This window comes from Prunus mume, linkage group LG1, assembly GCF_029339155.1.
Source record: "Prunus mume cultivar Tortuosa linkage group LG1, ASM2933915v1, whole genome shotgun sequence".
Lineage (NCBI taxonomy): Eukaryota > Viridiplantae > Streptophyta > Magnoliopsida > Rosales > Rosaceae > Prunus > Prunus mume.
Window position 1 is genome coordinate 17012131 of NC_142698.1, and position 5394 is coordinate 17017524.

A 5394-nucleotide genomic window follows, 5' to 3' on the forward strand; every position below is an offset into this window, starting at 1 on the left:
GCCAAAACTTGTATATGTTGCTTGTGTTTGTTATACCAAATACCAATTGGATCATGTTTGTGAAAAAAAGGGCACATCAATGTGCACCTAAACTGAGGCAAAAATCCAATATAATTGTATGCAATTCCATGTGCTTGCCAATCTGAAACTTGACCCATGCATATGCAATGCCTTTGGGTTTCAAAAATAGAAATCCATGAGATTCTGAAGGTGAATATGAATCTGCCAATACTTCATCAACCAACAACAAACCCCTGCCTGCATTCCATGAGTGCCATGCCTGACAAAATTTCATGTATGTTGGTCAGAATTGTTAAACTCTGCTGCATTTAGCTTCATATAGGTTGCTTAAGCTGTATGAAAGATACGATTTTGCATTAAGATTTAGAGTGTGAGCTTACATAAGCTAGGAAGCCTATATGTTGGTTGCTGGAATAGAAGCTGGTATTCTTTTTGCCACTAATAATCTCCAATTGCAAGACCCCGAAGTTGTAGCCATAAGATTTTTCAGAAAACATCTCGCCCATGGCATACTCCGGAAGCAATAGCCACTGCACAATCAATTGAGAACTGATGAAATTGCTTCTTAATTTGTTTATAGTCTTGAAAAAAATTATACCAGAAAAGTTAAATCTAAACGCCATTAAATGCAACTAATTTTTAGTTACTTATGAACACAAATAGAAGGGAATTGGAGCGAGTTAAAATTGCAGGGATGTAAATTGAAGTGCTGGTACACCTCGATTTACCAACACATTAATCCCAATGTTCGAAAAATCACTATGTAGTAAGGGGGCGGCAGCAGGCAAGGACTAGCGCCTAGAGGAGTAATAGTGGCCTATGCGAGTGCCTATGCTTTTTTTAATAAATTATTTAGTATTATAAATTATAAATTTATACCAAAATCATGAAAAATAAAAGGATATATAAAATATATATTAAACAAAAGTATAATATTTTTTTGATTTAAAATATTAAAATATTTATTTGTTACTTATTAGTGGTTACTTTACTTTAGTGATTTCATAATGCAAAATCCATTTAATGTTGTATTTTATGAAGCCCAGGCCCTTCTCTCTCTTCCAAGCCCTTTTCTAAACCCTAAACATAACTCGCAACCTCTCTTCTTCTTCAATCCTCGTTTCTCTCTCTCGCCTCGTAGCACCATCGTCATCTCCTCCCAGAACTTGGAGTTCCAAAACGACCTCTTTTTTTTTCTTCTAAGCGCCAGCGCCGCCTAGCCACCGCCTAGACCGCCTAGCCCGCCTAGCTCCCGCCTAGCGCCCGCCAAGCCCACCTAGCCCCTGCCTAGCCCGCCTAGCCCCTGCCTAGCCCGCCTAGCCCCCGCCTAGAGCCCGCCTAGTTAAATGTAATAAACTTCAGTAATATTATATTATCCATCAGCTGGGGCTTATGGTCTCTATTCCGTCATCTGTAGGTCGTTGTTGCTCCAATTTTGTTAGGTTCTTATATGCAGAGTGCATTTCTTGCCGTGGTTAATAGTGTGATACCTTTTGCACCACTTGTTGCTGTTCTAGCTGCATCACTGCTTGCATGCAGGTACATTTGTTGTGCATATAAAAACCTGTGGTTCCTTCCAAACGTGCTCTCTTCCTCAAACATACTAGATTTTATTTTGTGGGCCAGTGTATGCTCTGAAAATGTTGTCCGTCTCAAAGCTTCAATGGTTGTTGTAACATTGCCGACTGATCTGTCCCTAATGGCTCATGCTCAGACAGTGTTATCTGGAGAAGTTGGGGTTATTCTTTCTGTGCTGTTAGTACATATTGCTAGTTTCTTTGTGGGGTAAGTTGCTTTTAACTGTTGGTGACTTTTATTGTTAAGTGTGTTGTTATGGAAAAAGCTCAAGGTTAATGCATACATTTTTTTAAGTATGTAAAGATTCACTCTAATTTCAGCTCAAAAATTCTTAAAAAAACTACGTTGTAGCCTTGTATTAGTGTATTATTGCTGTTTGATTTAGCTTCAGTCAAGTTTGATATATAAATTATAGAGTGAAGTTAACTATACTTTGAAAAAACAAGCAATAGTTGAGAAACTATAGTTTGCTGTCATTATGACTTCATAGCCATAAAAGCTATTGCAGTAAGAAAATATATATTCAATCTTCTTTGTCTATGTGGATTTTAATTTGACATATGAAGATAGAAGCCAGTTTTGTATACGAGCATTGTTGGCAGAGTTTGCACTCATACAAATATTCTTTAAGGTTGTGGTGCTGGGCCTGTTTGTTTAGTTTGTTTTGGAGTTTTTGCGCTGCAAATGTGCAACTTGAGGAGTCTTTTTTGATCAAGGAGAGTCTTAATTTGCAGGTATATATCAGCAGCTGTTTGCGGGTTTAGAGAAGCACAAAGACGAGCAATATCAATTGAGGTATTAATCAAATAGAATGTAAACCTTAAGACATGATCTGGCTTTCTGTGAATTCTTGTGTTCCAGTTTTGTTTCGGCTTTGGTCAAATTGGTAATAAAGATATAAAAATTCTCTTCATAAACTTTATTGTAAGTCCATAGAAGATCTTCATTGTTTTATGCTCAGATTGAAATGTCGAAACTTTCATAAATTTTGGTGGCCATGCAGCACTAATCCTTCATTTACATGTTTGACACTCGCAGGTTGGCATGCAAAATTCTTCTTTGGGTGTGGTTTTGGCCACTTCTCATTTCACCGCGCCGATGGTTGCATTACCTGCAGCACACCTCTCATTTCACCTCGCCGATGGTTGCATTACCTGCAGCATTGTCTGCTGTGAGTATGAATACAATGGGCAGCAGCAGTCCGGGTGTCCTTGGAGATATGTATCCTTTTGGCTCCATTTAGTCTCCTACAGTTGATGTTAAGTGACAGTAAAAGCCTTTTCTAAGTTTCCTGGCATACTTATGGAGTTTAGATTCTTTGTTTTATTTTTTTTATGTGAAGATATTGTTACCTAATAGTCTAAAACAATGTCGTTTGAGGTCACACTGATACTTCAAATATAAAAAAGCATCCTATTTTATCATTAATATGTTATGTACCTCTAGAATCTCATGGCCTTTTCCTCTAGCATCTTGTGGTGCTTAGTTTTGAGCCATATTTGAACCCTTCTACTGAAAATAGTATAAGCGCGCGGCTATAATGTGGTCTTGTTTTTTTAATTTTTTAAATAAATAGTATAGCCGCGCGGCTATATCTTCTACATGGATACTATTACCCTTTTTCCCCGATTTTTTTTATCGATAGTTTAGAGTATTATTGATTACAATTAGGCGTTTACACTAGTCTCTATTGTACCCTTTTAGGTGCTTGTTGCTGAAGAACCACATCATCAGGATTGGTATGCTTGCAGGGACGGAGTTTGTTGATTTCCTACCGTATTAAATGTTATTTTCATAGAAAACATTCACAGGCTCACCATTTGAAAAGGTGGTAACTGACTGATGACGGAGCTGGTACAACTTCACTGCAATCCATAATGTAATATCTTTTTTGTGTGATATAACACTTTTTGTAATTAAATTTTCTTGATTCTAATTGAAAATGTAATGGTAAAAAATCGTGCATGCTATTTAACCTATTAATACGTTTCCTTATTGGTTCATATCGCGTTTTCTTAATAGTAGATATGATGTTTTTTATCTTCGTTTTAACAAAAATTTCAATTCACAAAATTCACAAGAATCAGTACACTAGTAAAATATAACCCTTGAGCGACCAAATTTTGCGCGACGAAAAATTATTCGTCGCACAAAGTCACTTTGAGCGACGAAACTCAAAACCTCGTCGCTCAAAACCTTGCGCGACAAAAAAAAATTCGTCGCGCAAAGCGACTTTGTGCGACCACAATACATCGTCGCTCAAAGTGACTTTGTGCGACAAAACAATAAACTTCGTCGAGCAAAGTCCTTATAAAAATAAAAATAAAAAAAAATATTCTTTTTTAAACTCTTTGCATGGCGTAATCCAAACATTTCGTCGCCTAAACCAATTTATTTTTGTTATTTATTTTATGTATGCATAACATTTAAGAAATTAAACTGTATATATATTTTTATTAAGTAGCTTTAAATTTATTATTTTAGATCGGATCGGATTTTTGTTAGAAAAATATATTATTGTTGTTCGGATTGGGTTTTTGTTAGAAAATATATTTTTTAAATTGACGATTGAATTAGTTCATTGTATTCATATAGGGTCAAGGAGTGTAGCGGCAAAAAATCATCAAAATCAGAGTTAAAATAACCGTTAAATCGTGATTTTTCATTTATAACCGTCGAAAAGTTTTGTCTCATTACATGATCTCTAAATGTTTATTTTTTCCGATTTTTGGCGTATATGATCTCGAAGTATAAACAAACAAGTTTGACGGTTGGATCATTGAAACTAGTTTTTTTTTAATGCGTATGCCATCAAAACAATATATTCACTAACAGTTAAGAGTTTATTTTTACTTTTATTAAATATAACATAAGATTTTGTGGTATCCACTAGTATAAATATTTTAAATTGACGATCGAATTAGTTCATTGTATTCATATAGGGTCAAGGAGTATAGCTGTAAAAAATCATCAAAATCGGAGTTAAAATAACCGTTAAATCGTGATTTTTCATTTATAACCGTTGAAATTTTGTGTCCTGTTACTTGATCTCTGAATGTTTATTTTTTCCGATTTTTGGTGTATATGATTTTGAAGTATAAACAAACAAGTTTGACGGTTGGATCGTTGAAACTAGTTTTTTTGAATGTGTATGCCATCAAAACAATATATTCACTAACAATTAAGAGTTTATTTATACTTTTGTTAAATATAACATAAGATTTTGTGGTATCCACTAGTGTAAATATTTTAAATTGACGATCGAATAAGTTCATTGTATTCATATAGGGTCAAGGAGTGTAGCTGTAAAAAATCATCAAACTCGGAGTTAAAATAACCGTTAAATCGTGATTTTTCATTTATAACCGTTGAAATTTTTTGTCCCGTTACTTGATCTCTGAATGTTTATTTTTTCCGATTTTGGCGTATATGATCTTGAAGTATAAACAAACAAATTTGACGGTTGGATCGTTGAAACTAGTTTTGTTGAATGCGTATGCCATCAAAACAATATATTTACTAACAATTAAGAGTTTATTTATACTTTTGTTAAATATAACATAAGATTTTGTGGTATCCACTAGTGTAAATATTTTAAATTGACGATCGAATTAGTTAATTGTATTCATATAGGGTCAAGGAGTGTAACTGTAAAAAATCATCAAAATCGGAGTTAAAATAACTGTTAAATCGTGATTTTTCATTTATAACCGTTGAAATTTTTTGTCCCGTTACTTGATCTTTGAATGTTTATTTTTTCCGATTTTTGGCGTATATGATCTCGAAGTATAAACA